Consider the following 25401-nt stretch of genomic DNA (forward strand, 5'->3'; position numbering starts at 1 on the left):
AAGCCATCTTTGTGTGTAGTGAAATCATTGGTAGAGGATTTGGTTTAATAATACTTAAAGCTAAGAAAATTGTTTATGTTAGACATCTCTTAGTTAAATTGTGATTAATTTTTGTAATAATTGCAGTTTACTGAATGGAAACAATTCAAAATGTCTCTATAATTATATTTAGATCATATCTGTTCTGGGAGAAAGCATATACAAAGTACTGAAATAATTGCAGTTTCATAGTTCTCCACTGAGGTATGCTGAAAAAGTGGTCATCTTTGCCAAAATAGTGGACAATACTTCTGGAGGATCCAAGTGTATTCTTTAAGAGTTAGCATGCTGGTGCCTCCATTATACTGTGTCTTTTAGGAGTAGAATCAGTAATCTGGAATTTGCTAGAGGATCTTAGTATATAGCCAGCTGATGGTTACGATTTAATGGCTCCCCTAATAAACAGGAGTCTGAAATTGCTTTGAGATGACATGCTTTTACAGTTATTAAAAATGAAAGCTATATCTTTTAGTCTTTATCTCAGTCAGTGACTACCATAAAGCAACTATCAGGCAAAGACAAAAAGCAAAAGACCAATGTGACTTCTTAAATGTAAGTGGAATATAATATGACAAAATATTATTAACATTTTGTCATTAAAAACTTTGTTAAAATGATGTTATATACCTTGGGTAAATGTTTATTTACCTAAGCTGGTTGGATTAGCAGTTGAAGTATTGGGGAGGGAGGAATTAACCATAATATGGGGATTAAATGCCCACTTCAGTTCTACTTATATTGAGGAAACAGAAAAGATTTTATATCAGATAGACTTTTATACACAACATAGAGATGAGCTGTATTTCAGGTATGTTGAATTTAACTTCAGTCAGCTAAAATGAGCATTGAGGGCTACATATTTTCACATTTCTGTACCATACCAATTAGCTGGAATAATCACCTTCCTTAATTACAATGAGTAAAATATCTTTAATTTTTTATCTTAGGAATCCTTGACTAATTGAGTCTGCATATATAATGTGCTGATGTCTCCTGTTTAAAGGTAAATCTCTAAATGGAAGTCTTGACATTTGTAAATGAAAATTGTCTTATATAAGTTTAAAATATCTGAAAATTGGTCAGAACTTGTCATGCTTCTAAATATCTCAAACACTTTTGCAGTAGGGTTGTAATTTCCAAAATAAATTTTCTCATTTCACAATTATGGAAAGGCAGCTTAAAGTTTTCTATTTGAGACTTTAACAGTAGCAAGATGATCAGTGGAAGGCACTGTATGGTGGAAAACATCAGTTCCATACTATTATCAGCTTTCAATAATAATATTTTTGCAAATATACAGTATGTTTATGATTGAAGGATTTAACAGATTTTGACATTTATTTAGAGGCTTGGGAGTTCAAACATATAATAATTATTTTAAAGAAATGCGTAAACTCATCAAAATCATCATAAGAGCAAGGAGTTATATCTGCTGCTCTGACAAATATAAGTAGGCATCTTGATGCAATTAAAAAGTTAGTCTGTCATGAAACTGACCAATATCCATGAAACTGTCAATTGATCTGTACCTCATATTATTGCTTTTATTGCCCACATGTTTTTTTTGTTAAATCCCAAGCTCTGTGTTGCAAAATCAAACTGTTGAAGGCCAACTCTTTTATAGCATAACCACTGAGTATTTGTGTAAACTTTAACTGCAGGTCCAAAATGGTGTGCATTTTAAACAAAAGCATATTAAAAAGAGTGGTGTGGTGGGGAAAGCATCTCTTCAACTCATAAATCCAGCTCTGATGTGACAGTTCCGTGGCAGCCTTTTGAATCCCTTGATTTTACCAGGCATTTAGCCCTTTTGTGATGTGTGTATGGAAGCCCTAGGGCACATCTGCTATCCCCTTTATTACTCACAAAGAACTGAGAGAGGCCCAGCTTGACAGCCTAATTAATGTGCATGGGAGACATTTGCATTGAATATCTTCCAAGGCAGTATCTTGAAAAGGCAGGGCTCTCTTTTCTAGGATCTGAATTGTGTTTTTTACATGCCAGTCAAATGGTTTTGAGCTTTCCCCCCACTCTCCTCCTGGTCTTGAGCTAACCCTTGCTTTTCTAATCAAATTAAGTCTGAGCCATTGTTCATGTCCTGCCTTGGTCGCTTATGCTTTCCAGAAACAAAGCTTCATTGTATTAATACTCTGCAATAAAAGGATTCCTGCTGAGCTCATAAGTCTTGTCTCTGCCCTTCCATTGAATTGGCAGTTCTCTCTGAGCAGGAAAATTGCTTGGTGGAATTCTTGATCTTCTCAATCCTGCTGTCTACATCCTTGGGCCCTGCATAAGATGCCTGACTGGAAATTAGGAATGTTTGAATAGTGGAACTTCAGAGTTGTTACCTCTGTCTGGTAGCTTTTCTGTTAAAGTTGCACAATATCTTTTCATTGAATTAATTTTTGTATTTGTGTTATACAAAAGCCAAATAGAATACTATATTACTTTGAACAGAATCAGAATAGAGCTGGAAGGAATCTTGGAGATCTTCTAGTCCAGAGTTCCGCAAACATTACAGCTTTGCAGACCAGTAGGGGGGAGAGGGGATGGTTCCGTGTCAGTAGCTTGCAAGTGTGTGCTCAGCTAATGCAAATGGAGCACTCATGCACATTTTTGCCCACTGCTTGTGCAAGTGCGCTCATGTGCCTGCCATTTCCGCAGCCCGGTTGCAAACGCCTAACAGCCCACAGGTGGGCCGAAGCCCAGAGGTTGGAGATCCCTGTTCTAGTCCAAACCCTTCTCAAGCAGTAGACCCTATACCACTTCAGACAAATGGTTGTCATTTAAAAAACCTCTAGTGAGGTTTTTCTTAAAATCCTCCACAACTTTTGAAGGCAAGCTGTTCCATTGCTTCATTGTTCTCACTATCAGAAAGTTTCTCCTTAATTCCAGGTTACTTCTCTCCTTGATTAGTTTCCATCCATTTTTTCTTATCTTGCCTTCTGTTGCATTGGAAAGTAAGTTGACCTGGTCTTTGTTGTGGTAGCCTCTCAAATACTGGAACACTGATATCATTTCACCCCTAGTCCTTCTTTTCGCTAGACTAGCCATATCCAATACCTGCAACCATTCTTCATATATTTTAGTCTTCAGCCCCTTAATCATCCCCCTTAATCATCTTAGTTGCTCTTCTCTGCACTTTTTCCAAAGTCTTAATATCCTTTATGTAATGTGGTGACCAAAATTGGATGCAGTGTTCCAGGTGTGGTCTTACTAAGATTTTATAAAGCAGTCTAATATTTCACATGATTTTGATTCTATGCCTCTATTTATTCAACCAAGGATTGTATTAGCTTTTTTGGCTTCTTCTGCAAACTGCTGGCTTATATTTAAGTATCTTATTTTTCACACTATAAGACACACTGGACCATAAGATGCACATTAGCTTTAGAGGAGGAAAACAAGAAAAAAAAAATCTGCCTCCCAGCATCCATCCGGTATTCATCTGGCTAATGTCCTTACAGCAAACAGCCTGATCAGCTCCAGCACGTGGCTCGTCAGGGCTCTGCTCCGTTGTGCCTACCACTGGTCAACTGAGCTGAGCTGCTACCGCCGCCACCGGGAAACACTGGAGCCTTCGCTGCTGGGCAGTTGATCGGTGGTTGGATTAGCCTCCTGGAATACCACTGATCAGCTGTTCCAGGCGGTGGGAATTGCTGCCATTTGCTGTGGCGGTGATCCCCGCCACCTAGAACATCTGATCAGTGGTATTCCAGAAGGCCAATACAACTTCCGATCAGCTGCTTGGCAGCGAAGCCTCCAGCATTTCCTAGTGGTGGCGAAAAGTGGTAGCCGCTGCACCAACCTCCCTCCCCCACACCGCAATATTCACTCTATAACACACACAGACATTTCCACCCACTTTCTGGTGGGGAAGAAGGTGCATCTTATAGTACAAAAAATACAAGATCCCTCTCACAGTTACTGTTTTTGAGCCAGATTTCACCTAATTTGTACTTGTATCTTTGCTTTTCCTGCCATAAAACCTTGCTTTTCTCCATATTAAATTTCATTTTGTATAGGGCCCATTATTCAAGTCTGTCAAGATCCTTTTGGATCCTGAGCTTGTCTTCTAGGGTGTTGGCTATTCCTTCCAACTTAGTATCATCTACAAAGGTGATGAGTTGCCCTGCTATTTCCTCATTTAAGTCATTTACGAAAACATTGAAGTGTACTGGGCCTAAGATGGAGCCATGTGGTATCCCATTGCTCACTTCCCTCCATGTAGAATAGTACCGTTAAGGGCTACTTATTGAGTGCAGTTTGTCAGCCAGTTATAAATCCATCTGATGGTGATAACTGTTCACCCACATTGTTCTAGCTTACTAAGAAATAAGTTGTGGTTTACTTGAGGGAATTTAAACCATACATTTTTTTTTGCTTGTATTCTGCATACTTGTGTAGTGGGAGCTGGCAGGTAAATGTAGGATTATGAGTGTTTGCAAGTTGAGTGTGTGCATGTGTATCATTCCTGTAGCATTAATACAATTCCAGTAAAACTATTCTGTATTTAACATATGAAATAAATGAAAGCATTGTATTCCCAAAATTAGAATATTTAGAGTTCTGAACAGTGTGAAACTGTTCACACTGGGATTCAAAATGGCAGAGATCGTGGTTGAACTATTCCTCATAACTCTACTTAACAAGGCTGAAATGGGCTTTAAATTGTATCAACTGAGATCTGGAATTCAAAGTTACAGTGGGTTGAAATCTGGCTTACCTCAAGCAAAGCAACATAGGCAAAATACCCGGAGTTTTAACTTCATCGCTCTTTTCAAAATAAAATAAAAGATACAAAACTAAATTTCTATTCCTTTGAAGGTGAAGACACACCAATGCTTATTTAAGAGGTTCTGATCACAATTTAGCATTGTAGTCCTGAAGCCCTCCCCAACCTTGTCTGTAATCATTTTCCTTGTTTATATTCAGGATTTTCTTGGTGTTTGATGGAGCATGTCAGAATAAGCTTATGAGGGTAAACAGGTAGGATGTAAGGAAGGTCCAAAGATCCCCTACAGCAGTGTTGCTCAACCTTGGCAACTTTAAGTCCTGTGGACTTCAACTCCCAGAATTCCCCAGGAGCTGTGCTGGTTGGGGAATTCTGGGAGTTGAAGTCCACAGGACTTAAAGTCGCCAAGGTTGAGAAACACTGCCTACAGCTTATCCTCTTGTTGTGTCGTGTGCTTCGTAATAAATTCAGAAACTATTTCCCACAGCTGTGCACAAGGGTGTGAGGGACCTGATAGAGTCCTTTCTGAATTACCTTTCTTAAGCTGGTAAAGGAAGATCAGAAATATTATCTTAATGATTCAAAGTCCCAGCCTATTTAAGGCTATGTAATTAAAGTTTGGCTGGCAAGTATTTTTATCCTGTTATTTTAATAGCCCCCTTTTTAAAAAAAATATGATGGATTACTTTTTTCAAAGCTTTATAAACCTTTCCTTATTTGGCTGAATAGCTGCTTATTTTGCTAAAAAAGTTGAGTTTAATGTCTATGGGTGTGGGTGTATTTAGTTATTTATTCTCATATATTCATAGTGCTAGAAGGGACCTTCAAGGTCTGTTAGGCCAACCCCTTCCCAAGGCAGGAGTCCTTATACCATCCTGTACAATTGGTTGCCCAATCATTTCCTAAAAACCCCAGCAATGGATCACTCAACACTGGGAGGTAAAATGTTCTCACTGTCAGTAAATTTCTCTTTAAATCCATGCTGGATCTCTTTTTAACCAGCTTCGATCCATTGCTTCTTGTTCTGCCTTAAGTGCTATGGAAAATAAATTGATGCCCTATTCCCTGTGATAGCCCTTTTTGCATTGGAAGTGTCATGGTTGACTAATTATGCAGCCTGCTTGCAACCAGACAACAATAACAGGAGGGGGGAGGGAAGGCATCAGAATGTGATGGTGGTTTGGGAAGAAAATTCTGGAGTGCAAGTGTGCCATCTGGAAGCTTGAGACAGTTCCAACCCAAGGTCATCAGCTCTGGGAAGTCAGAGGCAGACAGAACTTTCTCAAAACAATCCAGGTGCAAACGATTGGTGGACAAAAGACAATGGGAGGTCTGGGGGCAGGAGATTTATCTTATGCTTTTTACAATGCAAACCTAGAACTGGCTTTTTTTTAAAAAAAAAAGTTTATTTGTATGCCGCCCTTTTCCCTGGGGGGACTCAGGGCGGCTCACAATCAAAGGGGAAGGGGGGGGACAGACTTTTACATATAAGACAGTACATGATTAAAACGCAACATTCATACCATTCGGGCGGGTTACAATCTTTAGCCCCAGGCCTGACGGGATAGCCAGATTCTAAGGGCTGTGCGGAAGGTCTGGAGGGTGGTGAGGGTACGAAGCTCCACGGGGAGATCGTTCCATTGGGTCGGGGCTACCACCGAGAAGGCTCTCTTCCGCGTGGTGGCCAGTCGGCATTGGCCAGCGGATGGAACTCGGAGGAGGCCTAAACGATGAGATCTAATGGGTCGTGTGGAGGTGATCGGCATTAGGCGGTCTCTCAAGTACCCAGATCCACTACCATGAAGGGCTTTATAGGTGGCAAGTTTTGATGTCTGTACCCACATGTTTTTCAGTAAAGTATACTCTTGGAATAAAAAGAGGTATAAGGAGTTTCTTTTGCTGCCTAGCATATTGGGACGATTGACATTAAGCCAGTTCTCACACTAATAAGTTACCTGGACTCCATGAGGAGGTCAACCTCAAGATGTGGGCTGCTGCCAAAGACATGGAGAAGAAAAAGAAGCTGGGAGAGATCCTGACTTGGTAAGAACCAGTACTGTTTCAAGTCAGAGCAGGATGCAAGCCACTGGGGGGCCCCTGAAGCCAAAACCTGAGAAGTCTGAGCAGCTACGCCCAGCTGTGAAGCAGCGAGTGAGGGAAGCCCCCGTACCAGAGACTAAAGAACCTTTGGGTGGCAATCATGGGCAAGACAGCGGAGGCCATAGACCTTCTCCCTACTGAAGTCTGAGGCAGTAGCCTTGGTCTGAGGCAGTAGATGGAAAGCAAAGACTAGCCCTGCTGACTGGAAGATTCCGATTGCCAGCCTCAGGCCTTCCATGGAGTAGTTAAAAGAGAAGTTTAGAGAAATGGAGATTCATGCAGCAGTGACACCAGGAGCCGTGACTACCATCCTGGCCTAGGGCCCATGAAAACCCCAATACTCCTGGTGACTCCCTTTTCCCCTGCCAGTGGCACTGGCAGGCACAGCTGCAACCCCAGTGCAAGTGGCAGTGGCCTTCATCACTCCTGCTGTTCTTCTACGAGAGCAGCAGCAAAGGAGAAGACGACCCAATGATACGTGGCACCATCATCCCCTGGACTGCTAGAGTGGAGGTTTTGGTGTCCTCAGGAATAAAGTGGACCCATACAGCCTTGTTGGTCTCAGGAAGCACCAGATGCCTTGTCAGCCCCCAAGTGGTAGAAAAGGTAGGAATGAGGCTAAGGGCGCTTATAGCATCTTCCCAGCTAGACAGTTTGATAACAGGTGAAATGTCAGCGACCTGCCTGACCGAGCCTGTGAAGATAAAAGCTGGGACCCACAGAGAGACTATTTGATTTATTGTGGCCCTGGGGATGACAAGAGGCCATGTTCCTGGGCCTGGCATGGTGGAAAAAATTGACCCCATCTATCAGTTGGGACAGAGACACTTGAAGGAAAGTATCCAACTGGCAAGGGTTAGAAAAAGTGCTAAGAAACTGCCCCATACCTGCGGTTAAGAAAGTGAAAGCTGAAATTGCCAATACACTAAATGAGAGTGATAGCTCAGAACCACTGATTCCCAAGGAATATCATGGCCTGTCCATGAAGTTCCTGCAATTGAGGCAGCCCTGCAAGAAGTTGGGTCCTTTCCCCATTATGCAGGTTTTAAATTCGGTGACAATGGAATTAAAATTATCCAAAAATCTCAGGTGAATTCACCCAGTGTTTCACTGTAGTTTGTTGAAGCCCTTTTGTATGTCCTCTTTAAGGCTAGCTATTAAGCCCCCTCTATCACCATCATGCCCCATATGGGTAAAGAATTTTGAGATTAAGGAAATCCTTGACTCTCGGTACCACAAGGGGAGGTTGCAGTATTTGGTTTTGTTTAAAGGATTTTCCTTAGTGGAGGCAGAGTGGGTGGCAGGGAATGTCTATGCCCCCAGGCCTAACTCAGAGGTTCCATGCCAAGCACCCAAATCGACCTTGATAAGATGTTTGTGCGCAAAGACTACTCTAGGAATAATGTTTGCCTTTGTCTCTTTGTAGGATTAATTTGCTTTCTGGAGCGTCAGCATGTCATGGTTGGCTTGCTACGCAGCTTGCTCGTAACTAGACAACAACAATGGGAGGAAGGGAGGGAAGGCATTAGAATGTGATGGTGATTTGGGATGGAAACTCTGGAATGCAGGCGTGCCATCTGGAAGCCTGGGACACTCCCATCCCAAGATCATCAGCTCTGGGAATGTCCGAGACGGATCGATCATTCTCAAAACAACCCAGGTGCAACCAATTGGTGGACAGAGGTTCACGGGCAGTCCAAGGGGGGGGGGGGGGAGAAATTTATCTCACACTTTTTGCACATGAAATATTAGAACTGGCTTTTCCACTTCTTCATTTATCCTCCAGGCATCTTTGCTGGTCTTCTCTGCAATCGTTGTAGGGCCTCAGATTCTTTTTTGTATCATGACCAAAACTGGACACATTAGAATAGAGCCATATTATCACTTCCCACAATCTTGATGTTATCCCTCTATTGATGCAGTCTAGAACTGCACTTAGTAATACTTAAATGATGATCCATCAAAACATCTAGATCCAAAACATCCTGTGTGCTGCTTGTAGAGTCCAAGCGTGGGTTAACTCAGCCTATCTGCCCTTGGACTGAGTAATATTTTTCTTGACCACGTCTCCCTTTGCATCCCTATGATCAGTTTAAAAACTCATCCGCCCGTAAGGACTGTTTTGGGAGTTCTCCAGTCCAAGTGCAGATAGACTGGTTTTCCCAATCTTAAATTGACCACTTCACTATTTTAAATCAACCAATTTACATCAAGCAACTTCCATCTGAAGTATTACCTGCTGAGAGGTTTCCGGGCCATTCTCCGTTTCCGCTGGTCGCAAGCGGTGCGGAACACGTGAGTCGCTTGTCCAGCCTTCGCTGGCGAGCAAGGGGAAGGGGCAGGAGGCTTCCCGGTCCCCTAATCTCCCGATCGCCGTAGTCCTCAGCCTCGCGAGCTGGTCTCTGTGGCTACGGCGGTGTTCCTTTCTGCCCAGCAACTGCAGTGGCCATTTTGGCCAGATTCGCCCGCTCTTCCCGGATTGGCCGGCAGTTTTGGCGCATGGTGGCTGCGCGCACAGCGGCCGCCATTTTGTTCACTCGGTCTAGCAAGGCAGCTGTGTGTGGAAGCAGAGCTAGGGAGAAAGTGAAGATCGGAACCAGGAAGAGAGTGAAGACCCCCAGCATCACCTCTCAGCTGCAGACTACCGCCGGGAGATGCGGGGCCTAGTCCGGGGCGCCGGCTAGCCCTGATCTCCCTCCATCGATCCTCGGGGACCCGAGAGCCGTGGGGAGAATGAATCTCTCCGTTAGGCGGCCCTTTCCTCCCTCAAAGATCTGCGGGTGCACTTGAGCTGGCAGACCAGCATCTGGTGCCCTTCCATTGCGAGTCCAGTCGGAGCCAGGTCCTTCCTTACCATCTGAGACCTACAGGTAGCATGGCTGATGACTGTGTAGGCGCAGGAGGAGCAGGCAGGGCCCTCCAGCAAACGCAGTAGGACAGAACCATCACCCACAGGGGATAAAGGGAGCAGGGGCACCCACAGAAAATCCTCCCCGGGGCCCTCAGATCCTATTGATAAGGCCAGGCAGGGTTCCTGACACCGCAACCACGCAGAGGCTAAGGCCCCACATCCCCATGGGCCCCGTTCTCCTTTGGATCAGGGAAGAAATTCTCCTGGAGTCCCATCTATCAGGAGCGGGGTGGAGACTCCTCCTCTATCAGGAACAGTGGGTCCCAATCTCTGGGGGAAAGTGATTCCAGGGAGCCATCTCCAGATGCATCTTGGGGGTACCTAGTCACCCAGCTCTTCTCTTAGGGAGGAAATGGAATCCTTCCTGGGCATGCTGCCCGCAGAAGGGGGGAGCGTTTCGGGCAGGAGCAAGAGTCCTCTACCTCCCAGCAGGCATCGCCTGAGGGAAGATAGAGGCCCCACATTATCAGCGGAGATGAGGGAGGTTATCTCCCTAGCCATCTACCAGGGCATGGCTGAGGGCATCAAACAAAGAGGATCCCGCAAGTCAGGCTCTTCCAAGACCAAACATTCTGCCTCAGCCACTGTCCCCAAGGACCCGGCCTCACCTGCAACCTCAGTAACTACGGAGGATTCCGCCTCGGAGGAGGAGGAGGCTGAGGGTTTCGAGTTGTCGGAGGATGAAGACGTTCCTCCTGACAAGCCGGCCTTCACCAGCCTATTTAAACCGTCCTTGTTTAAGTCCATACTTCACAAGGCCAAGGCGGCTACCGAGCTAGATTCTACCCCCAAGCCCGATTCTGCTCCGGTCTCTTCCTCTAAGGATCCCAAACAGTGGCTATTTAAGGAAACAGCTCCCACCCAGGAGCTCATTCCGGTCCCAGATCTTTTTATGGACGTTGTCCAACGGCTATGGGTTCAGCCTGGTACTCTGACCAATCCCAGTGGAGGGGATAAATGCCTTTACTCTGTGGAAGGGAAAATGGAGGATATTCTAAAGTTGCCTGAGGTGGAGGCACCCGTGGTGTCCTTGACCTCGAATTCTAACTTACCCGCTGATCTTCTAGAAGGTCTTAAAGCCGAAGACAAGAATTCTGAGAAGGCCTGCCATAAAACACACATGGCGGCTGCCTGGGCCATTAAGGCTTCCACTTTGGCATCCTTTTTCACCAGGGCATCACTGCTCTGGCTGAGGCAGCTCAGGTCCAAACCGCCCTCCAGGGATCTAGATGGCGCCATGATCTTACCAAGATCATTACGGCCATAGAGTACTCGGCTGATGCTTCGCTGAATGCAGCAAAGTTTGCTTCTAGGGCCCTAGCTTCCAATATTACATCTCGCCGCCTCCTGTGGCTCCGCCACTGGCAGGCGGATATGAAGGCGAAATGGAAGCGGCTCACAACTCAAACCAGGGAAGGGGGATACAAACAAAAAATTTAAACGACACAAAACAATACATAATTTAAAAACACACGACAGTCATACCATTCGAGACGGGGACAACAATTCTTTAGCCCCAGGCCTGTCGGAACAGCCAGGTTTTAAGGGCTTTGCGGAAGGCCTGGAGGGTGGGGAGGGTTCGAATCTCCACGGGGAGTTCATTCCAGAGGGTCGGAGCAGCCACAGAGAAGGCTCTCCTCCGGGTAGTTGCCAGTCGACACTGCCAGCGGATGGAATGTAACTTTAGGGGCCACTAAAAGTTAGAACTTTGAATCCAGGTCATAAGTAGCCTTGGGAAGGTCTTCTAAGTAGCCAGTTGTAAGTAGAGGACTATCTGTAATTCACTGTATGGAATCACTGAAGTGCAAAGGTCCATAAGTTCAGTTCTCAGTAAAAGGTATGAACCTCAAAGAATAACATTTGACGACTAGTGTCTGACAACTGTCAAATAGGACAAAATAAGTCATAGAGTATCATATGGTGATCATAATTAAAAACAACAGATAGGATGTGTACTATATAGAAATACATACTTCCCAAGGTGTGGAAGTCTTGAGACATCCCTCCATGGAGATTTGACATAATGTAACATCTGTATTTCTCTTCTATGAGAGCTTTTGGGAAAGGTGTGATGTATATTGTATATCAGTGATGGTGAACCTTTTAGAGACCAAATTACCAAACTGCAACCCAAAACCCATTTATTTATGGCAAAATGCCAACAGGGCAATTTAACCCGAATACTGAGGTTTTATTATGTATAATAATGATAAACAACACATAGTTCAGCTAATTGTTCTAAGTGCACTTTTATGCCCCTTCATTTTTTTCTGCTTTTGAAATATTATGTTTAGCAACGATGAAAAAGAAAAACATTTGTAATATCATTTCTCTCTTTCCCTCCCTCTCTTCCTTTCTCGCCTTTCTCTTTCCCTCCCCCTCTCTTTCTCACCCTTCCTCCCTCTCCCTCCCCTGGGGGGGGGGGGAGGAAGGAACTCCTGAACTGGTGCTGGGTGGTGGGAATCTGACATGATGCAAAAAATCAGCATGTTTTCCAGTTAATAAATTATTTTCAAAGGGAGTGCATGTGCGAGGCAGGATGGCCGCTGGTTCCCTCTGCTCTGTCCGGTGGAGCAGAAAAACGCCAAAATAAACCGGCGTTTCGGATCGGAGCCCTACAAAACAGGGTCCCTGCAACGGAGAGAGATCCAGGGGACCTGAATAACCAATTTCTCAGAGGGTCGACGCTCCCAAACGTTCCTTCTCCCACGCGGCAGCCTGGAGTGTGCTTTGCAGCTCGTTTAGGCTGGCGGAAATGGCGGCGCTTCGCTAAAGGCTTTGCTTAAGGCTTCGCTTCGCCGTTTTAAACCTTAGGCGTCTTAGGCATCTACAAACAGCTTCGGACCAGCGTTTTATGAACTTTTATGGTCCTAGCTTTGGCCCTATTTCCTCTGCTGATTGAGAGGACCCTGGTGTTTATTGTCTCCGGAGGATTACTGTTATCAAAGGAGGTGGGTGATTCGAACGAGGCTGGGTGAGGCAAGGCAGCTGGTTTTCTCCCGGCTGCTATAGTCTCCCTAGGCGCCCCCCCTCCCTCTCTACTCTGGTGGATTTATTACTGGATGCTTTGGGTTTTTGACATCTTTGGCCCTGTTCCCTGGTATCTCCTTAGACTCTGTTGACTGACTTATAGTGGGGTAGTTGGTCTAATATGGGGCGGTATAAGACCTGGCAGTCGGCTTTACAGCCACTACCACAACCCCTTAACATACCCTCTAGGCCTTTTCTACAGCACGGCCTCTCTTTTTCTCCCTGGCCCTCGGTTTGCTCTTACTTATACGGGACTTCACCATATGATTCCTTACTTAGGAAGTGAGATCTTACCCCTGTCATGATCGGACCACTACCTACCTACCTACTGAGGCTTGACTTTCGGAGACCAAACCCCCACTGTAGGGAGGAGGAACCGACCAGGTGGTTCCGCCCCAGGCGACTTATGGACCCTTTGGGGTTCCAGACGGAGCTTGGGGTTATTCCTGATACTCTCGGCCGCAGTCCGGCGGAGACTCTGGTTGCTGCCTGGAATTCGGCAGCGACGGAGTCTCTAAACCGGATTGTGCCTCTACGGCCGCTCCGAGGCAGTGGATCCAGGAGGGCCCCTTGGTTTACTGAGGAACTCCGGGAGATGAAGCGCCGAAAGAGACGCCTAGAGGACCAATGGAGATCCAGTAAATCCGAATCGAAACCGGATTGCGCCTCTACGGCCGCTCCGAGGCAGTGGATCCAGGAGGGCCCCTTGGTTTACTGAGGAACTCCGGGAGATGAAGCGCCGAAAGAGACGCCTAGAGCACCAATGGAGATCCAGTAAATCCGAATCGAACCGAGCACTTTTAACAGCTTGCATCAGAGAGTACATCAGGGCAATCAGGACGTCAAAGAGAAGACATATTGCCTCTCTGATTGCGTCCGCCGAGTCGCGCCCAGCCGTCCTGTTCAGGATAACCCGTTCCCTCCTAAATAGGAGGGATACGGGGGATCCTTTGCAGGGTAGGACTGAGGATTACGTCCAATTCCTCGCGGACAAAGTTGCTCGGTTTCGGGCGGACCTGGACTCCAATCCTGCAGAACCAGCTGAGGCACTAAGGGATAATCTGGTAAGCCATCGCTGGATTGATTTTCAAGCTGTTACCCCTGAGGACGTGGACAAGGCGATGAGAGCTGTAGGTGCCTCCACATGCGTGCTGGACCCGTGCCCCTCCTGGCTGGTTGTTAACAGCAGGGAGGTGACACGGGGCTGGATCCAGGCGGTTGTTGCCGCCTCCTTACGGGAGGGGGTCTTTCCCCCCGCATTAAAGGCGGCGGTGGTGAGACCCCTCCTGAAGAAACCATCCTTGGATCCAGCCGTACTAAACAACTATCGTCCAGTCTCCAACCTCCCCTTTGTGGGGAAGGTTGTTGAGAAGGTGGTGGCCTTTCAGCTCCAGTGGTCCTTGGAGGAAGCCAGTTATCTTGATCCATTCCAGTCAGGCTTCAGGCCTGGCTACAGCACAGAAACCGCTTTGGTCGCATTGAGCGATGATCTCTGGAGAGCCAGGGATGGAGGCCACGCCTCCATCCTGGTACTCCTTGACCTCTCGGCGGCTTTCGATACCATCGACCATGGTATCCTTCTGCGACGACTGCGGGAGGTGGTGGTGGGAGGCACTGTCTTACGGTGGTTCTCCTCTTACCTCTCGGACAGGTCGCAGTCGGTGTTAGTCGGAGGGCAGAGATCGACCCCTAGGCCCCTAACGTATGGGGTGCCGCAGGGTTCGGTCCTGTCCCCCCTTCTTTTTAATATCTACATGAAACCGCTGGGAGAGATCATCCGACGGCACGGGATAAAATACCATCAATATGCAGACGATACACAGCTGTATCTGTCCACCCCGTGCCAACTCAATGAAGCGATGGACGTGATGAGCCAGGGCCTTGAAGCTGTTAGAGACTGGATGGGGGTTAACAAGCTTGTACTCAATCCAGATAAGACCGAGTGGCTGTTGTGCTTCCCTCCCACTAATTGGCCAAGTGTTCCATCTTTCAGGCTGGGGGGTCAAATTGTACGCCCCTCAGACAGGGTCCGCAACTTGGGAGTCCTCCTGGACCCACAGCTGACTTTTGAACACCATTTGTCAGCTGTGACCAGGGGGGCATTTGCCCAGGTCCGCCTGGTGCACCAGTTGCACCCCTACCTGAACCGGGAGGCTCTCACAACAGTCACTCGTGCCCTTGTGACCTCTAGGCTGGAGTACTGCAATGTGCTCTACATGGGGCTGCCCTTGAAGAGCATTCGGCGACTTCAGCTGGTCCAGAATGCGGCCGCGCGAGCGATCGTGGGTGCACCTCGTTTCACCCACGTAACACCTATCCTCCGCGAGCTGCACTGGCTGCCTGTTGATCTCCGGGTGCGCTTCAAGGTGCTGGTTGTCACCTACAAAGCCCTTCATGGTATTGGATCTGGGTACTTGAGAGACCGCCTACTGCCAATTACCTCCACTAGACCAATAAGATCTCATAGATTAGGCCTCCTCCGAATTCCATCAGCCAGCCAATGTCGACTGGCAACTACCCGGAGGAGAGCCTTCTCGGTGGCTGCTCCGACCCTCTGGAACGAACTCCCCGTGGAGATCCGGACCCTCACCACCCTCCAGACCTTCCGTGCTGCCCTTAAAATCTGGCTGTCCCAGCAGGTCTGGGACTAATGACTTTAACCCCACCCGAATGGTATGACTGTTGTGCTTTTTTAACAATGTACTGTCTTCATGTTTGTAACTTGTTTGTCTTCCCCTCCCCCTGAAATGTGAGCTGCCCTGAGTCCCCTCAGGGAAAAGGGCGGCATACAAATAAAGTATACAGTATACAGTACAGACATCTGGAGCCCAAGGAGCCCAGGAGCAGTGTGCCCATGATCAGCTGGTCAGCGGAGAGCCAAAGACCAGCTGGCCGGTGGGGAGGCAGGGCATCAACACAGGCAGCTCTGCAGGAAAAGCAGCTGACATCCGGGAGGCAAGAGCAAGCCCACGTCGATGCAGGGTTGCATTGTGGCTCTGCGTCGTAATGGGCCTCAGAAGGAAGATGGGACCCCATCTCCCCCATTGTGAAGCACGCTGAATTTCACAGTGCTGAACAACGGGCAACGGCGGCGAGAAATGCAACGGAGAAACGCAATGGAACTGGGGCGACGATATGCGTGCCCACAGAGAAAGCTCTGTGTGCCATCTCTGGCATGTGTGCCATAGGTTTGCCACCACTGTTGTATATCATTCTGAAAGAATGCATTTATAAGGCTCCTAGTAGTTTAAGTATGGGTGCCTCTTAATGAAAGTTGGGTATATAATTTTTGTTTTTAAGAGTTTATTTCTCTAAGCAGTTTGTAAGGTTCCTTTTATGGTTGGTAAAAAGACATCAGAACACTCATAATTATTGTCTATTAAAATAGGCTTTAAAATATATCGAAATATACATTTAAATAAAACTACATGTAATACACATCCTTGACTTTCAACCGTTTGTTTAGTGACTGAAGTTACAATGGCACTGAAAAAAGTGACTTATTACTGTTAAATACACCACCATTGTAGTATCCCCATGGTCACCTGATTCAAATGTGGATGCTTGGCAATTGGTTCATATTTATGATGATTGAAGTGTCCCAGGGTCATCTTTTGACATCATCTGCTCAGCAAAATTAGTGGGGAAGCCAGATTCAATTAACAATCATGTTACTAACTTAATAAGTGCAGTGATTCACTTAACAAATGTTGCAAGAAAGATCGTAAAATTCAGCAAAACACACTTAACAACTGTTTCACTTAACAATACAAATTTTGGGCTCAATTGTGGTCATAGGTCCAGGACTACCTGTATCTAAAATTAAATATTCTATTTAATGCTAATGTCAAGTCTGTATAAGAAGAAATCAAAATGTGTTTTTTGAAGTTTTGTTTATAGTTCCATATATTGAATATGAATGGAATACTATTCTGCAAGTAATAGTATTCAAGTGCTTGAGTACTCAATTTCCAAGGCATGAGGAAATGTTGTCCTGCTTAATAATTTTTAATCCTTCATTCTGAGTAGTTGGTTCTCAAGGAATATTGTTATCCTTAAACTTGGCTTTAGAATTAAACACAAGTTTTTGATTTTATGATAGCTGTTCTAAATTATGAACTGCATAATAAGTCCTGTCCTGGCATTGGTACCGCAACCGGCTCCCCCAGCACTCTTCCTCCACGGTTCAGAGCAACGTTCGACAGGACTCTGGAAAAGCTGGCCTATTTCCTTAATCCAATTTGGTCCCACATTGATTGCTATGGGGACCAATATCAAACTAATCAAGATATGATTTCAGAAATTGCAGATGGAATGAATGAGGGGGAAGCAGCAGAGTGGATAGCTGAACTGCATGATGAAGGGCCCAGTTCATCCAACTGCTCTGCGGTTGGTTCGAGGTCACAGACCACCGGATTGAGGCCGAAGCCCACATTAGAGCTTTGAAGCAAGTGGCCCAGCCCTCAAAAGAATTGGTGTGGGAATTCCAGAGGCTGGCTGGAAAATTCAGAGACTGGTCTGAACACCTCCTTGTCTACCACTTCAAAGAGGCCCTGAATCCAGTCCTCAGACAAGCATGTAGCATCAGGGGTATCTCAGAGCACCTACAAGCCTGGTACAATACAGCTGTGCCCATAGACTTTGAAATCCACCCTTATCGAAAACCAATTACAGAAAAGCCGGCAAAAAGAACTTTGGGTCACCCAACTCTAGTCAAGCCAGCTGATGCGTTGCAACCCACTCCGTCCAGGACGATCAAGTGCTATTGATGTGGCCAGCATGGGCACAGGGCACCAGAATGCCTGGCCCCTGCTCCAGTCCCTCAAGTCCGGTCCCCCTCTGCATCCTAGGAAAGAACCCCAAGGAAGCTACCGGAGAAGGGGAAGATCACCAAACAGGCTGTTGAGATTCCTCTTCTTCCAGCTGAAAACAAGGAAACTCCAGCCAGAGAAACCTCTCCGGGCTCCACCAAAGGGAGCAGCGGTGATGATGGCCATACAATGATGGTAACTGAAGCCATCCACCCCTTCACTATCAAAAACTAGATGGTAGTGCCAGATACCAGAGCCCAAGGGGAGGTTGAGGTCGTCACAGACACTGGCTGCACCAGACATTTGATCAGCCTCCACATTGTCCAACAGCTAGGGATAGGCACAAAACCCCTAGTGCACCCAATCTGTTTTGAGCAAATCAATGGGATGCTGATAAGGGGGGCCCTGCCACCCTAGTCATGGAACTAATCAGAGTGAGTGATGGGTCGCCACTGTGAGCTCATCCGGTTCGTCATAATTCAAAAAATGACAATCAATCATATTGGGCCTCGTTTGGTTAGACAAATGGGGACCAACCATCATGTGGGAAGATGGCTACTGAAAGCTAAGAATAGGCATTGGCCCACTGTCACCCATCCAACCAGATAACTACAAAAAAGTAGCGAGCTCCAGTAAGCAAGAGACTGCAGCTCCTGCCATAGACGAACTTCCAGGCAGCCCACAGGTGCCAAGGCAATACTGAGACCTGTCAGAAGATTGCAACTTCCTCCCCCCTCACAGGCCAACAGTATTGAGTTCGTGTCGGGAGCAAAGCTGCCTAAACCAAAGATGTATTCCATAACTCCAAAAGAGATGGCCAAGTTAAGAAAATACATTGATGCCAACTCAGCATGGGGCTTTATCCAGCCTGCTAAGTTCTGGGTGGCAGCCCCCATCCTATTTAAAGAGAGAAAAGACCGGGATGGATGAGTGTTGGAGGCTTTGCATAGATTTTCGTGGAATTAATGCTGTTTGGGTGGACAACACCTACCCCCCTCCTCCTCACGAAGGACATGCTAAGCCACTTAGCCAAGCTCAAAAGTATTCACTAAACTGACTTGAGAAAGGACTATTATCGCATACAGATTAAAGAGGGGGACAGATGGAAGACCGCTTTTAACTGCCTGCTTGGCAGCTTTCAATTTAAAGTCATGCTATTTGGCCTGCAAGGGGCCCCTGCAGTCTTCATGCAGCTGATAAATGAAGTGCTATATGAGCATCTATACAAAGGGGTCCTAGTTTACCTAGATGACATTCTCATATTCAGTGAGACCCTAGAAGAGCATATAAAACTAGTACAGCAGGTGCTAAAGAAACTCCTAGCTGCAAAGCTTTATGCAAAGCTCTCAAAATGTGAATTTCATAAAACCTCCCTAGATTACCTAGGCTACCGAGTATCAAGTGGAGAAGAGGAGTTGGACCCAGGAAAAGTGAAAGCAGTGCTAGACTGGCAGCCCCCACACACCCTTCAAATCTTCCTTGGTTTTACAAACATCTATAGACAATTCACCCCGAATTCACAGATATTACTCTGCCCCTAACAGAACTATTAAAAACAGAACCCCCTCCCACAATGCCTCGACAGTCCCAACTGCTCACCTGGTCAATGGACTGCCTTTCGAATCTCCAGAACCAGATGGATTACATTCCAAAGTTCTGAAGGAACTGACGGACGTAATCTTGAAACCACTGAACCATGTGTTTCAAAGATCCTGAAGCACGAAGGAACTTCAAGAGAACTGGAAAAGAGCTGATGAGGTTCCCATCTTCAAAAAAGTAGCAGTTCAGCTTGCTCTCCCACGCATATGAGGGAAAGTACATCCTGTCTTTCATTGCAGTTTATTAACGCCAGCAGTTAGATCAAGATTGAGGCCACAGGACCGACCAGCACCCAAACCTATAGTGGTGCAAGGGGGAACCCATTATGAGATTAAGAGAATCCTAGACTCTAGATCCGTGATGGCAAACCTATGGCACGCATGCCACAGGTGGCACGTGAGCCATTTGTCCGGGCCAGTTGACTTCCGCCTTCTTTTGAGGCCATTTTTCACTCTCTGGAGGCTTCAGGAGCTTCCCTGAAGGCTTCAGAGTGTGAAAAACCACCCCTACGGGCAAACCAGAAGTTCTGGAACGTACTTCCAATTTGCTTGTAGGGCCAGTTTTAGCTCTCCGGAGCCTTCAGGAGGCATCCCTGAAGGCTCGGGGGGGGGGGGGCAAAAAACAACCCTACGAGCAAACTGGACATGCTCTGAAAAAGGTTTTTATTTTCCATTTTTTCATTTTCATACACTCACATATATACTGTGCATAGCCGGAGCCATACAACATTAAACAATAATCGCAGCAATTCCTCTTGTCAAAAATACCCCCCAAAATAGAAACCCAATATACCTCTTCCACTCTCCATACACCTCTTTCTTCCACCCCCCTCCAACTTTCTATCTTCCCTCCATCATCCCCCTCTACCCTACTTCCCCTCCCCCTCTACCACTCATCTCTCCCAATCCACTCCCTTCCTTCTCACCCTCCCTCCCATCCTATCTCCCGCCCTCTCTACCCATCTTTCTTCTATCCCACTCCTCCCCTTGGCGTATTTCCACTATATGTCAATGTACTTAACTTATCCTATTTTTACAGAGAAATTAAAGAAAAACAGTATACATGTGAAGTCGCATTACATTGAATCTAACACATCGTATCTAACCTAGTATATATCCCTCCCTCCCCCCACCCTCCCCCCCAACACCCCACCTCCCTCCCCCCCCCTGACTTCCCAGAGCCTGTACACGGTATAGATTTTTAACAAACACAGTCTAAAATATATTGAGAAAAAAGAAATAAAAGAAAAGGGTTAATAACATCTCTAGATTGATCTTAGCTTCTTCTTGCTACGCTAACTTTGAACAGTTTAAATCATTCCTGATCTTAAGCATAGGCTATCTGGAATTTCTTAGTCCCATATTTGTTTTGTATATAGTCAATCCATTTTTTCAGTCTTGTTTATATCTCTCATTTGAATGATCTTTAAGATATGCCGATATGTTAGCCATCTTGGCTAAATTTGTAACTTTCAATGTCCATTCTTGAGTTGTAGGCAAGTCTTCCTTCTTCCAATATTGCGCCACCAACAGTCTTGCTGCAGTTATCAGGTGCAAAGTCAAATTGGTCTCTACCACTGTAAAGTCAGTACATATACCTAGTAAAAATAACTGGGGAGTAAACTTTATCCTTCTTTTAAAGATATTTTGCATAATCCACCATATTTTTATCCAAAATGCCTTAACCTTTTGGCAGGTCCACCATATATGAAAATATGTAGCATCGAGAGAACCACATCTCCAACATTTAGGCTGTAAATTCGGATACATAGAAGCCAGCTTTTTAGGATCTAAATGCCATCTATAAAACATCTTATAAAAATTTTCTCTCAGGTTTTGAGCTTGTGTAAATTTCACATTTCTTACCCAGATTCTTTCCCATGTATCCAACATTATTGGTTCTTCAATATTTTGAGCCCACTTTATCATACAATCTTTAACTAATTCTGTTTCCGAATCCATCTGTATTAATACATTATATATCCTCTTTATATGCATTAAGCTTTGATCTCTTATTTGTTTAAACAGATTATCCTCAACTTGGATAAAACCAATTTTTTGATCTATTTTCCACCTGGCCTGTAATTGCCCATACTGAACCATGTTTGAACTACCTTCTCCTCTTTTAATACCTCTAAAGATTTTAGTTGTAGTACCCCCCTTTCCAAAATGAGAAGCTGTCTGTAGGTAATTCTATCCTGTCTTTGTGCTATATTCATATTTTCAATTGCGTGTCTAGGAATTGCCCACATGGGTATCTTGTCATTTAATTTATATTGGTATTTTTTCCAGACCCGTAGTAAAGCATTTCTTTTTTTTTTTTTTTTTTTTTTTTATAAAATATTTTATTCAATTTTCAATTTTCACATTCCATTTGCAATCATTTATACACAGGGTATTTACTATAAGAAAAGAAGAAAAAAAAAGAAAAAAGGAATAAAACGAACAGATAAAAAGGAAACACAACTCATCATTCACAACCCCACCTAACCCTTGCATCCTCCATACACCCCATCTACCCCCTCCAACTTTCCTTTCTCCCTCTAACACTCCCCTCCTACTTCCCTTTCCCCTCAAACCTTCCTTCTCCCCTTACTCCCCAGACACCCTCCTTACATTCCCCTTACTCCTTACATTCCCCTTACTCCTTCCTTACTCCTCCCTCTTCCTTCCCTCTACCTCCCTCCTTGGTGTATGCCTTTATTCGAGTGTTGCTTGATCTAATAAAAGTAAAATGAACCAAGGAAAAAAAAAGATAATAATAATAATAATAAAAAAAGGAACCACCGTATATAAATACATTCTTGTTCTTATTAAGACTATGTTAACCCCCCCCACCCCACCCCCCACAATCCCCATCCCTAATCCTCCCGGCTTCCCAGGGCCCACACCTGGCACTACCTTCTATCTAAAATATCTTGTATACATATGGATTAAAAAATAAAAGTAATATATAAAAAAGAAAAAAAAAAGAAACCACTCTTTGTGTTGATCTCAGCCCCCCATCTTTATCTATGCTTAAATAGTATAAATCATTCTATCTATATTTTATTCTCGTCTCTTACTTCTTTGCTATTTACCCCGATCTTCTGTAGACTCTCCCGTTCCCTTCCTAAACCTCATGATCCCTTCCGATAAGATTTGAGCAGCGTAGTTCCTGCCATATATTCTTTCTTTACCCCTTTTTCAAACCGTAATTCAAAATAATCTAACCAAATTTCCCCTTCTTAGTAAAGTTAAGCAGCATAGATCAGATATTACTTTACACAGGAATCAATTTCTATCTTAAGATAATTCCAACCGACTTCCCCTTCTAATAGAATTTAAATAACTTAGTTCATTCCACATGCATTTTACCCTCATCCCCCACTTGTCTGATATTTACCACTATCAAATTTATACTAACATTTGTTTAAAATATAGCTCAGAGCGATTTGTAGCATGAATCATTCCACATATTCCAATAATACTTTCAGCAAGAGTCAGTTAACCTATTTTAAGGTAGTCCCTTCTAACAAAGTTTAAACAACATAAATCATTCCGCATTCTTTTTACAGTTATCTTAAGATAATCCCAAGCGGCTTCCTGTTCTAATAAGCTTTAAACAACGTAAATTTTGCCCTCTTCCCTTGCTTGTCTGGTATTTACCACAAATAACGTAGTTCATTCCACATGCATTTTACCCTCATCTCTTGCTTGTCTAATATTTACCACTATCAAATTTATACTAGCGTTAATTTAAAAAGTAACTCAGAACTATAACAACCAACTTTCCCTTCAAATAAAAGTTAAATAGCATGGATCATTTTCAAATAATACTTTCAGCAAGAGTCAGTTAACCTTCTATTTTAAAATAGTCCCATCTAACAAAGTTTAAACAACATAAATCATTCCGCATTCTTTTAACCACTATCAAATTTATGCTAACGTTACTTTAGAATCTAGCTCAAAGTAGTTTCACCCAGCTTTCCCTTCTGATAAAAATTAGTCCACTTTTTCTACCGGAGAGAGGTCTCAAACCCCCATTCAGTCCTCAACTTTAGGAAGTCTTTTGAAGTATCTAAATTCTCGATCTGCGTTCTTCTGTTTCTCCGAGGGAGGAGGGGCTGCCCCCTCCATCTTGCAGCCGCATGGCCAGCCGTTTGCTTTCTCCTTCCGCTTGTCTCTCCTCTCTTCCAAGCGCGTCAGGAAGTCCCGCCTTCAGAATCCTACAATAGAAATCTTGAGCCTCCGAAACAGAGTTAAGACGAAATCTTTGATTCTCAAATGTAACCGTGATGCCGGCAGGGGCCTCCCATCTGTATCGAATCTGTTGACTCCTAAGCTCTTTAGTTAAAAAGGCGTAGTCCCTTCTTGCTCTCAACATCTGGAAAGGAATATCTTTGAAGACAATCAGGTCCTGGTCATCAACTCGGAGACTGTTATTATGAAAATTTTGCACAATCGCGTTTCTAGATTCTTTTGTAGAGAAATGTATAATTATGTCCCTCGGGAGCTGTCGCTGTTCCGCTATCAATGAGTTCTGGCGATAGATTTTCCGAATCTGCCAATCAAAGTTAAGTCCCGGGCTTCCCAGCGCATGGCTGAAGGCTTCAGCAAAGGTCTGTTTTAAATTCTCTTGCTCCTTTTCACGGAATCCTCTGACTCTAATTGCAAATGCCTTCCTATTAAAATTTAGCATCATAAGCTGTTCTTCGTTATTTCTAATTTTTTCTTGTAAAATTTGAATATTGGTAGTCAAATTAAAATTAGCCTTCTCCAGACTTTCCAATTTGTTTTCTATTTCAGCAGAGTAATCTGACAGGGCAGACACAGCTGCAAAAGTATTCGCCTTCATTTGATTAACTTTAGATTTTAAATCATCATATAATTCCAATACAAATTCCCTGATTTCTTTCTTAAAAGCGTTAAGCATTTTAAGGAGATATTCCTGTGTTAAAAGTTCCCCAGCAGAAGGCATAGGAGACAAAGGCTGTGTTTCCAATGAAAATTCTTTAAATTCTTTTGTAGCAAGACGCTTCTTTGATTTGGGTGGCATAATAAATAAGCAAGTAAGCAGAGCTTCGCTCCCCTCTATTTCCAAAGGAGAAAAATTTATTTTGTTAAGGAGCAGTCTGCAGGAAGATAACACCGGCTAAGTATATCAATCATCCACGGAGAGAAATCGCCATTTTGAGGTCTATTTAGACAAAGAAGTCTCTAAGACGAATGGTGCTGGTATTTACGATAGTACTGAAAACATAAATCTCACAGGGGTGGGACCCGCCCGTATCAATTCTAGCTTGAAAAAACTTTGTCTTGTCCTGGGGGGGGGCTAGCCTGTCTGGGGCTGCCAAAAAAAAAAGGCAGCTGAGAAGAAATGGCTGGAGATAAGAGCTCCGCTTCGGCCGGAACTAATCTCTTTCCACAGCCAAAAAAGAAAAAAGGCTGTGGTTTACGATTAGATCCTAACCTACGGGGCTATCCTCCCTGCCCCTTTCTTAGCCAAAAAGGGGTGCTATCTATGATCTTATTTAGATATACAGACCAGATCTCTGAGGAGCTCGGTGGAGCCCTCCTCGGCAACAGGCCCATTTCTTTTTTTTTTTTTGAATACATTTTATTTATTTCATTTTCATTTTCATTTTATACAATCACTTATATACTGTGCGTAAAAAAAAAAAAAAAGAGAAAAAAAAACCCCAACATAACACTTCATTCCCCCATACACCCTCTCTTCTCCCCCTCCAACTTTCCTTTCACCCCTCCAGCATTCCCCTCTTCTACTTCCCTTCCCCCTCAGACATCTCCCCCTCCCTCCATCTCACCCTCCTTACATTCCCTCTCACTCCCTCTTTACTTCTCCCTTCTCTTTCCCTCTTCTCCTCACTTTGGTGTAACCATACAATTCAGTTTGTTTTTAAAATAAAAGTAGAAAAAGAAAAAAAGAAAAAAAAAGGAAAACGAGCCGCAGTATACAAGTGAATTCTTATTGTTCTAAGGATTGAAACTGTAATTCCACCCTCCCCCCTCCCCCCTATAATCCCCCCTCCCTAACCCCCTTACGGCTTCGCAGGTCCCATACCCGGCATAATTCTTTAACAAGCATTTGAGTATAATAAGGCCAGCTAACTTTGAAATTAAAAAAAAATAAGATAAAAGTAAAGCCAAAAAGAAAAAAGAAAAATAGTAGAAAAT

The 25401-nt window shown here is 44.6% G+C and overlaps 1 protein-coding gene across 5 annotated transcripts in view; it reads left to right on the plus strand.

Annotated features, from left to right (window-relative positions):
- CARM1 (coactivator associated arginine methyltransferase 1) overlaps positions 1-25401 on the plus strand; it is an 84161-nt gene that overhangs the window by 5508 nt on the left and 53252 nt on the right. The window contains exon 2 of one of the 5 annotated variants that reach the window (XM_014057798.2): positions 987-1042. The exons of the other annotated variants lie outside the window; for them this stretch is intronic. The gene's annotated coding sequence lies outside the window, so the exon portion shown is untranslated. The remainder of the gene's footprint in view (positions 1-986; positions 1043-25401) is intronic. 5 annotated transcript variants of the gene reach the window in all.

The sequence above is a fragment of the Thamnophis sirtalis genome, unplaced genomic scaffold (assembly GCF_051295495.1).
Source record: "Thamnophis sirtalis isolate CommonGarterSnake01/CBP01778 unplaced genomic scaffold, rThaSir2_p1.2 scaffold_5, whole genome shotgun sequence".
NCBI classification, from domain to species: domain Eukaryota; kingdom Metazoa; phylum Chordata; class Lepidosauria; order Squamata; family Natricidae; genus Thamnophis; species Thamnophis sirtalis.